The sequence below is a fragment of the Papio anubis genome, chromosome 16 (genome assembly GCF_008728515.1).
Source record: "Papio anubis isolate 15944 chromosome 16, Panubis1.0, whole genome shotgun sequence".
NCBI classification, from domain to species: Eukaryota; Metazoa; Chordata; class Mammalia; order Primates; family Cercopithecidae; genus Papio; species Papio anubis.
In genome coordinates, this window is record NC_044991.1 from 50,891,334 (window position 1) to 50,902,810 (window position 11,477).

Here is an 11,477-nt window from a genome sequence, read left to right on the forward strand (position 1 = left end):
ACCCCAAAGATGAAGTGATGCCTCCCTTCGACTCGCAGTTGTGTAGCCAAAATGATAGAGAAATTTGCGAATCTGAGTCCTATGATAAGACCTGAGATTTACTGACTTTTCCAAACAATAAAACCAGGGTAAACAATCTAGAATAAAGTCCAGCACAGATCTCCAGCAGAGATTAATTCTCTCCCTGGAAGACTGACTGACAATGTCTCAGGAGGTTTACAGTAATGACATTTAAGGTGGAGCCACTGGGCTTTCTCTGAGGAGTCTGTAAGGGAATTACCTTGTGTTTCTCTTTGTGTAGTTTGATGAGATGAGAGAAAAAATGATAATGGCTCCCTCGAACATTTGACTCATGGAAGGAGGTAAATCTTAATGACTCCCCAATGGACTAACTTGCTTGTTCACAGTTGATTTTTCTCAACTTCCATTTCAAGTGTAGCTAGAACAAGTTACATTGGAAATGTCTTCTTCAAGCTTTGATTTGTTCTGTAGCTACTTAACCTTTCCTCTCCCAAACTCTTATAGCAATGATGAAAACATGAGCATGGTTTAATTCATATAAATATCGATAAATTTGTAAGTTGATAAAATTATTTTCTCTGTGCCAGTACTTTAGAAAAATACAGAAATCTAAAGAAATTTGATATCTATAACCAAGTTGGTGTTATGAAACCAAACTAGGATCCATTCGCCCTATGGAGTAAGACCAGATAACCACACAAAGATTTGTAGTGAAGAAAGAAGGGTGTTTATTTGCAGGAAGCCAAGTAAGGAGGATCAGGCTTCTAATCCTTAAGATTTGACCTCCCTGATGGCATACAAGCAAAGGTTTTTAAAGACAAGGGTAAATTTTAGGAAAGCAGAAGTTATAGACAAAATTGTAAATCAACGAATGAAGGTTATGTATTGGTTTTGGCTTAACAGGGTAGAATATCTTGAAGTAGGAGCTTAAAGGTCATAGGCAGATTCAAAGATTTTCTGATTTACAATTGGTTAAGGAAGATAAACTTCATTAAAAAAATTGTAGCGTAACAGAAAAGAATGTTAGCTATGGCTCATGGGCATGACTATTGTCACCACTGGGTTCTTCTTGCTTGCTGCTCAGAAAAAATAATAGGTTCTGGTTTCACTCATATCTTTGACCATGTGACATATCTTCTTGCTTACTGCTCAGAAAAAAAAATGGTTTTGGCTGGATGTGATTTCTGTTATCTTTTTTAATTGAGATAATTGTTAGTGGCACCCAAATAAAAGCACTTAATAATAAATAATAAATATTTTTTTAAAAAAAGATAATCATTAAGCTCTTTGAAAACCAGTTTTCCTTCTCCAAAATGAGAATTAAGTAGAAGATGGTATCTAAGTTGATATACATTTTAAAATCTATGAGGAATTAAGTCTTCTTGGTCACTTCTAGATTCCAAGTACTGAAAAAAGCCAATGCACTGAAAACAGTAGGTGTTATATCAGAGAAAGAGTCTAATAATCTCAGGAAGACCAAGCAAGGAGGACAGGAAGTATTTTTTAAATTTGCCTCCCCAAGAATTTAGAAACTAGGGTTTTTAAGGATTGCTTGGAGGGCAGGGGAGTAGGGAATGGGTACTACTGATTGGTTGGATCAGGGAAGAAATCACAGAGGTGCCAAAATTGTCCTAGTGTGCTGTCAGTCCTAGGGGGAGGGATTTGTCACCAGTCTAAGTGGCATCAGTTAGTCCACAAGAATGCAAAGTTTGAAAAATATCTCAAACACATCTTAGGTTTTACAATAACAATGTTATCTAGAGGGGCAAACGGGAAAGTTATAAATCTTATGACCACTGGCTAGTGACTCCTGAGTAGAAAGCAATTACAAAAGGCAAACTAGAAAACAATAACCAGTTATATTTAACTATGCCTAGGTCTTAGCAGAATTCAGGGCCCTCCCATAATTCTAACCTCGTAGCCTTTCATTAGGTTTATAAAGATGGTTTTGGGTCCCAACAAGGAGGGGTTAGTTTTGGGAAGGGACTATGATCATCCTTGTTTTAAAGTGAAACTATAAACTAAACTCCTCCCATAGCTAGCCTGGCCTATGTGCAGGACTGGGCAAGAACAGCTTGTGAGGTTAGAAGCAAGATGGGCTCAACTATATTATATGTCTCTCACTATTATAATTTTGCCAAGGTGGTCTCATTACTTTCTCCAGGCATCTCAGAAAGAAATTTAAAACAAAGAATGATGGTCAAAGTTCAGACCTTAGTTTCCCCTTATTAGACGTCTGTATGCCAATGGATGCATTTGGTAGGGATCTAGGCTTTGGAGAAACAACTCAGACACTTACGTTGTTATCTTTAGTTTCTACAGGGAACAAAATGTCTCATGATTCCAAGTTCATTGGCTATTATTTTAAGCTACTATTACGATCTGGCTTATCAAGTCTTTTATTTACTTCTGGAGGCTAGCTAGGGGCCTGAAATTTCCCTTGAAGGAACTCAAGATTTATCTTTATTTCCATACTTGGTGGGGAGGTGCACATGACCCTAAGAGGGGGGTCCCAGCTCTGTCTCAGTGGTGAAACTGTAATAAATAGTCTAAACATTCATTTATGTTCAGCTTAAAATCAGAAATGTTAGTTCCTATTAAAACATCCAAAAAGATAACTTAATATTTTAATTTTAGAGACCTATTAGATTTCATGATTACTGCTGAGTTTAACTGTGGTGGTTTGTCATATATAAATATTACCACTGACTTAAGAGCAGCAGGATATGCATTTTCCAGGTTTTATTTTAACGTCTTTTATCCTTCGATAAGGAGCTTAGTGTCACAAATCCACTGATATTTTCTTGTAGCCACATTCTCTGGCCTAATTTCTAGCACCTATGACGAGCCTTTTTGATGTATGGATAAAGCCTCATTTACAGAGATGTGGCATGTGTGCCATTTTGTCAAACGTTCAGCTCAGATTTTTTTTATTATACTTTTTAACTTCTAGGGTACATGTGCACAACATGCAGGTTTGTTGCATACGTATACGTGTGCCATGTTGGTGTGCTGCACCCATTAACTCATCATTTACATCCTGATATGGTTTGTCTGTGTCCCCACTCAAATCTCATCTTGAATTGTAACTCCCACAATTCCCATGTGTTGTAGGAGGAACCCTGTGAAAGGTAATTCAATAATGGGGATGGGTCTTTCCCATGCTGTTTTCATGATAGTGAATAAGTCTCATGAGATCTGATGGATTTAAAAATGAGAGTTTCCCTGGACAAGCTTTCTCTGTTTCTGCCTGCTGCCATCCACATAAGATGTACCTTCTGCCATGACTGTGAGGCCTCCCCAGCCACATGGAACTGTAAGTCCATTGAAACCTTTTTTTCTTCCCAGTGTCTGGTATGTCTTTATCAGCAGTGTGAAAACAGACTAATACAGGTCCCCTTTATATTGTCTCTTAATTCTAAAATGTTATTTTCACAAGTATTGAAAACTTTATAAAATGCCTAACCCTAAGTAGAGCCTTTTTTGTTGTTGTTGTTATTGGTAAAGTGGGTCTATATCAGATAGGTTTTCCCAAAAGATATTTTCCTCTACAAGTCAGATTAATAACAATAAGATAAAATCAGTGGGAGGCTGACATTCAAGTCATTTAAATGCTAAAAAGGCAAATAGAAAGCAAATACGTGCTGGTTCTCAAATCAGATAGCTCACTCACAATAAAGGAAGGCTACTTGTGTAGTCCCGGAACTACGAAAAATGCTCTGTGTGTCCTACGCTCCATGTGTCCTTGGTTTTGCTGTTTCCTATCCTTGGTTCAGAGCAGTGAGGGGACAGATTCCAAAATTGCATTGTTCTTTACTTTTTAGCAGGCCTCCTTCCCACCAAGGATTGTTCCAATATGCATATTCTACAAATACACTCAGTAAGCTTAAAAACTTTTCAACTTAGACCAGCTGTCTTATTTTAAATTTTGTCTTAATTACACATAAGTAGAAAAAGCTGTTTTAACAATTTGCTATAAGTGGTCATCAAATCAAAGAGAAAATACTTTTCTTGTTATAGCTACTTCTTCATATAAATGATCCACTATTTTGGATTATGATGCAAATATTGGATGAGAGTGCTTCCAACATCTTCCTGCTTAGCTTCATCACCATAGTAAAGTTTGGTGATGGAAACAAGATGCATAAAGATGGCATGATGCAATACATCTTAATTTTAAATATTCCTAAAATAATTTGCTTCAATGATACATCCTTAAGGTGCCTTGTCTACCTACTATTATTACACAACACCTCATGTCCTTGTTCTCAGCTTCCTGTTAGGAACCCACACATTTATTACTACAATAGCTGTCTATTTTCTGATGGGAAAAGGTAAAACAGTGGGTCATTGGGACATGAGGAGAACATTTGCGTGATGGCTGATATTAAGCTAAAGGTGTTTTATATTCTTTCAGAGGATATAGTCCAGATGCCATAAAATTATTAGCAGAAACTGGAAATATACTTTGAAGGATATATTCCTGACATTTCTGTGGAAACAACAAGACTGTGAATGGAAAGCCTTCAGGCATGAATGAGCTTAATAAGTCACAGATTCTGGGTTAGCATTTGAAAGGCTGGATTTGTATAACAGTGTGCTTCATAGTTAAAGGTATGCTAAAGGACATATAAGTCCCCATGGAAATTAAGTGGCAGATAAACTCACTGTTATTTGTATTTCTAAAAATGTCTCCTCATGACCTGTTGTTTTCTAGAGTTGAGAGTGACTTTTTTACTTGCAAGTTTTGTTACACTCAATGCTTTTTTCTTATTCACTCATTGTGAGTCTGAAAGTTCCAGCTGACCTGTTCCACCTGTGACAGTCTGCTGAGTCTGGTCTGTCTGCTGTACAATAATTGAGATTGCTTACTTGCACCTTTTACAAGTTGTGAACTCTAGTAAGTGCCTAGTCAATACCAAAACATCCTTATGAAGTAGGCAGTATTGTTGGTGTCCCTCGTTGAGGAATCTGAGGTAGAGGCATGAATTGGCACATTAGTAAACATTTTTTTCTGACCATCAACATGCATTTTTATGGAAGTAGGTACAGCTTTAACTTAACCAGACTTTGGAATACTGAATCTTGACAAATGTCTTTGATGACCTGAGAAGTACCCACATTTATATCAAGAGCGAAGAAAAGTGAATCACACATACACTGATCCACGTGTGTTTTGAGGGTTACAAATGTTGATTGCTACTTTTCATCTCAGCGTCACATTCTTAAACTTGATGTGCAGTTCAATTCATGGGCACCTCAGTGAGGAAGGAGAGGAAAGAGGACCAGTGTGAACAACAGTAAGTATTTTGTGAGCCCCTTCTGTTTCCCAGAGTTTTATAGGGCTTTCTTTCATATTACCTAATATAGTATTTACAACAATCCTGTCAAGGAGATGTATCAGCCCATTTTATAGATGTAAAATTCATATGCTTAGGGAGGCACAATAAAAATGTCTCAATATTACACAACTAACAAGAAGCAAAACCAAAATTCTAAGCAATGCTTTGTCTCCGAGCTCAACTCCAGTGTCTTTTCAGGACCCTGCAGAAATCCTTCTCAGGCCCTAGTCATACTTCTCAAGTTATTCTCTTGCTTTTAGCTTTCCATATTTTCATTAAGAGCACTTGAAAACTTTACTACTTTCTAGTCTTCGAAGCCAGATGTACACATGTTCCTGAGTAGTGGAATGAGTCCCTAGAAAAATCTCACAAGTACTCATTCTTTGAACTACAACTGACATATTTCTCCATACTATCAAGTTCCAGGTCTGTGTTCCTGAGATATCAATTGATTGCTGATAATCACTTTTAAAATCACCACTAAAACTAGTTTTTAAAGAATAATATTATATAAAATACCATCAAGAAAGCTACCTGTTGGGCAAAAATGGCTGAGTCTTGCAGTACATGACCATGTCAAATAATCCATATAGCCCAGGAAGAATTATATCATAATTAAAAATTGTAGTGGAAATTATTACTTAAAATTTCCACAGTGACCATTTCCCCTAAGGATTTTGTATTTCTTTTTTTTTGTTTGTTTCAGTAATGAACACCAAAGAAAGAGCCAGTTAGAACATTTTTCAACTCAGATAAGTAATTCAAGTCATTAGTTTGTGACACCAAAGACCTTATCAACAAAATTACCATTATTTCTTATCCCATGCATGAACATGATTTTGCTCTCCATTTATTCTAGTTTTTGCTTATAATTGTCATAGATGGCTTTTATTATTTTGTGGTATGTTCCTTTGATGAGGATTTTTATCATAAAGGGATGTTGGGATTTATTGAAAACTTTCTCTGCACTTACTGAGATGATCACATGGTTTTTGTTTTTAATTCTGTTTATGTGGTGAAATGCATTTATTGACTAGCAATCTACTACCATAATTTTAAAACAGTGATGAGTAGAAAGGACAGTAAGAGACATTTGCAGTAAGTATAACGTAATAGGAACCTATCTGTGATTTATATTGGTAACTACAAAACAGTTTCTGCCTTTACTACTATGGGCTATCACTTTTAATTGAAGGACATGTTAGATGTCAATTAGAGTTGAGAAAAAAATAAATATGTATTTTTTTGATTCATGTCTTCAGACCACTTTCCATGGACTGTCAATTAAAAAATTAAAAACCCCAGTTATTTGACTATTGGAGACTTTAAGTTATGAATTTGGTCCCTTTCATTTTTCAGATGATGAAATGAAGACTCACAGTAAGTCTGCAAAGTCACACAGCTAGGTAGAGGCAGAAGTCTTCAGTCAGTCCATTTTGCCTTTATCTTATTACTGCATTGACATGGATAATTTTCTTTACCTCCTTTAATTTTTTTAAAAAAATTTTAAAATATTTCTTTATTTGAATTTTGTGAATTCTTCTTCCAATCTATTCCAGATACTCTGGGATATCGTTATTGTGAATGGGATGGCGTTCTCTCATTATGATTTCTAGTTGGTTATTGATGGTGTAGACCCTGGTATTCAAAGAGCAGTCCATGTTGCAGCAGCATTGGTATCACCTGGGAGATTGTTAGAAAGGTCCAGTCTCTGGCATCAACTCAGACTTCGTGAATCAGAATGTCTTTCAGTAAGGTGTTCATAGGATTCACATGGATATAAAAATTGTAAAAGAAATCAACGTAGAGAAACTTGATTTAGAGAACCATTGTCTTAATTTTCTCTTGAAGAAAAACACTTTCAGTTGCAGTATGGGGACGGCGGTCCAATTGCCCCACAGCACTTTCTCTTCTGTTCCTAATCCTTACTCCTTCAGATCTACTCCTGCACCCCTTCCACAAGAGTTTTTGGGGAAACTCACATTTAAAATCTCTATGGGGTTGCAGATTTGTTAACTTGATGAGATTTTGCTCTTAATCTGATTATAAAATGTTCTTAAGTTCTTAAATATTTCAGGGTTTCTGTTTCCCATGGTTTTTTTAACTTACAAGGTTTTATTTTCTATAATATTAAGGCATGGGGAAAGAAGAAATATTATGCATGGGAGCTCAGCAGCCATCTGGCATCTTCTAAATATGAGGGGGTTTTGGTTTTTTTTGTTGTTGTTGTTGTTTTGAGACGGAGTCTTGCTCTGTTGCCCAGGCTGGAGTGCAGTGGCATGATCTTCGCTCACTGCAAACTTCACCTCCCATGTTAAAGGGATTCTCTTGCCTCACCTTCCCAAGTAGCTGGGATTACAGGCGTGTGCCACTATGTTTGCCTAATTTTTTTATTTTTATTAAAGACAGGGTTTTGCCATGTTGGCCGAGCTGGTCTCAAACTCCTGACCTCAAGTGATCCGCCTGCCTTGGCCTCCCAAAGTGGTGGGATTACAGGTGTGAGCCACTCTACACTGGGCCTAAATATGTATATTTTAAAGTTTAGTAGTAAGTTGATTCAATAGAATAGTGTTTCTTTTAGTTCCTAAAGCAAAATGTTTAGGATTACACATTTTACTCTGTTAACTCATATATACATACATACATAAATTTGTAAAAGTATCTGCTGTATTGAATTTACACTGAAGCTGTCCTTTGAAAATAAAAACATATACTAGCAAGGAAAATTTTGTATTAAAAGGCTTTTAAATTTTGACTATATTTTCCAAATTATCTCAGTAAACTGAATCTTTCTCTTTTTTGTAGAGCCAGCTAAGTTAGCCATGAGATATTGTTGGACATTCCATCTAATAGGATAATGAAGATAATGATGCTCATTTTTGTCATGATTTAATCTAGTCTACATGGGAATTTGTGCTTTTCTGTCTAGACACTTCTGTGATTTCCTTCTTTATTTTTTACTTTTGTAAGTTCTTGTTCTGAGTTCCATTTATGAATCAGTGCTGTCCACCACTACTTTTTAACTCTTGTCTGGAATAAAAGAAAGCCCCAGACCTTTTGTAGGTTTAACTATAGTATTCATAATGACTGTGGGGCTGGGTGTGGTGGCTCACACCTGTAATCTCAGCATTTTGGGAGGCCAAGGAAGGGGGATCATGAGGTCAGGAGTTCAAGACCAGCCTGACCAACATGGTGAAACTCTGTCTTTACTAAAAATACAAAAATCAGCCGGGCATGGTGGTGCATGCCTGTAATCCCAGTTACTTGAGAGGCTGAGGCAGGATAATAGCTTGAACCTGGGAGGTGGAGGTTGTAGTGAGCCAAGATCACACCACTGCACTCCAGCCTGGGCAACAGAGCCAGTCTCTGTCTCAAAAAACAAAACAAAACAAAATCATGGGATATATTATGGTCTACTTGTTACTAATATTAAAACAATTTTAGGGAATAATTATCACTTTAATAGGGTTACTAAATCCTTGGATGCAGAATATACTTTTTTGGCTATTTTAAGTGGCGTACAGTGGAAATTGCCTGTAACAATAGGTATGACCATAGGCACATATTATAATACAATTGTAAATAGGAACAGCAGGAAATGGCTACAAACTACAATTCTAGAACAGCGCTTCTTCTTCTCAATCTTAAATGGACATTCCAATCACCTGATGTTCTTGCTAAAATGCAGATCCTGATTTTCCATGTCTAGGTTGGAGCCTGAGATCTTTTGTTTCTCACAAGCTCCTAGGTGACTGCCCACGCTGCTGGTCCATAGACCATACTTAGGGTAGTAAGGCTGTAGAGCAGTGGTCTGAAAGCGGAGCGCCCAGAAGCAATCTGCATTTTAGTGAACTCTCAAATAATTCTGGTGCACCCTGAGTTTGAGAACCTCTATTGTAAATCATAGAAATGTTTATATCTTCAGTACTATTATCCAAATGTTCACCCTCATTAAAAGTGAAAGAAGGCAAAGACGTGAGGTCTAACGACCATATCCTCCTGAACAGTGGTTTAATGTATGTATCTTCCTGAAATAGTTGTTTTAGAAGACAAGGGAGAAGTTAATTTTCCTAACTGATGAGACTGTCCTTGAACTAACTGTCATCCCATCATAGAGGAGGGTGCTATTCTCACCTTATGATATGTGTATGTAGAGAGAAAGGAAGAGAGAGAGAGAGAGAGAGAGAGACCCTTATTTTAGCATGACCTTTCCCACTGTGAAGATAGGACCCTTAATTCTAAAGGATGAATTACTTTGGAGCACATCATTAAGATTCTACAAGGTACATGTTAGAGAGTGTACCATAATGGAAGAAGGGCAAATGTACAATATATATTTATAAATGTTATATATATAAGTACCATATATATTTATAAATGTTATCTATATAAGTGCTATATATATATAACATATATAAATACATTATAAAATATAATTAAAGTTACTGGTGTATTAGTTTTGCTTTTTCATGAACAATTCACTGATGGTTTCATTTTCCTCAAAATCCTTGGTGGAAAATTGCAATATTGGCAAAAGCTTCAGAAAAAATATTTTTGAGGCAGTTACTTAGACTGTAATCCAAAAACAACAGAGAGATAGGTTCGTCCAGAAGCTGCATGCAGGTAGCTACCTCAATTAACCCATTGTCTCATCTCCTAGGCTGCTGAAAGAGGAGAGCGCAACTCAGGAAAGGGGCCCAACTCTCTCAGGCACACTCATTTTAATAAAGTTCACAGAAAGGTGAGGGACCTTAGAATCATTAGCAGAGTTTGGAAAGAGACAGAAAGATGCAAATAAGCCCAAAGCCTTTACCTAGGACCCCCAGGTTCAGAATCTTGAGACCTTTGGGGTTTTCAAGAGAACTTTCCATACGGGAAATAGCCTTGTATTGAACCAGGGTTAGCTGATGCAGTAGGCAACCTCTTACGGACAAGGTATTCAATTTCTATGAAACATACAGGCTTATCGAATAATGGTGCAGATTTGGGCACAAATTAACTCGATTCTAGTTTTAGAAACTGCTTTGCTCATTAAATATTTTTTCTTCAACTGTTAGCAGCAGTCAGACAAAGCAATTTTTAACCCAATTTCCGCATCGTAAGTATGTTTTTCCACCTAGCCCAAGGTAAAGTAGATGGGTCACAGGTCCAGATAAATCACAAAGATTTTTCACGTTTGACCAACAGAAGTGAGTCATTTCTTCTTTGCTTACTAAAAAGGCCTCTTGTCTTCTCCCATTAAGATACATTCCCAACATCCAGCATGTGTCTTGTGGAATCTTAATTGTGTCCATCAAAGCAAATTAAACTTGAGAAGTAAGGATTCTGTTTTCAGAGTGAAACATGACGTGCTACAGTAAGGCAGTCCCAACATTTTGTAATAAGAGAAGAAAATCATCCAAATAGTGAAAAGCAAGTGTGACTCAGAGAAGTGAGATGATCCCTTGACAGGTTATCTTTTTCCAAAGATCACTGCAAAATAATCCCATCTCACATACTCCTAGACTGTGGATTGGGCACCCCTCTCATCGAGACGGGGGATTCTATGTGGGTGGTGTATGAGTTTGACCAAATTGAAGCCAATGCTAATTCCTAAAAGGTGATACATCTTCTGATTCTTTTTGAGCACCTGTTCTTGGAACACAACCAACATGATGTGAGAAAGCCTAAGCAGACCCATGAGCTTACCTATGTAGGTGCTCAAGCAATAACCCAGTAGAGAACCAACCACCAGTATTAGCCTCAAGACAAATGAATAAACGTCTTCAGATGATTCAAGTCCCCAGTGGTCAAGTCACCTGCAGTATTTGAAGATTCCGGTTGAGACCTCAGACATCACAAAGCAGAAACACGAAATCATCATTGTGCTCTTTTGAAATTTTTGAATTGCAGAATCCATGAACATAATAATATACGTATTGTTTTATTGAGTGATGAGTTATGCAGTAATACACATATACACACATACAAACTTTGTTTACCAGTAGATGGATGGCATTTATCACCTAGAAAGTTTCTTTTCTTCTCACAACATTTTGTATTTGCAGAAAAGAGAACTACTTCAAAGATTTTACATTGCCTCATACCTCAGACCATTGGTAATTGTATGGCCTG

The 11,477-nt window shown here is 36.9% G+C and overlaps 1 long non-coding RNA gene across 6 annotated transcripts in view; it reads left to right on the plus strand.

Annotated features, from left to right (window-relative positions):
* LOC103888099 overlaps window positions 1–11,477 on the plus strand; it is a 62,753-nt gene that overhangs the window by 43,550 nt on the left and 7,726 nt on the right. The window lies entirely within an intron of this gene.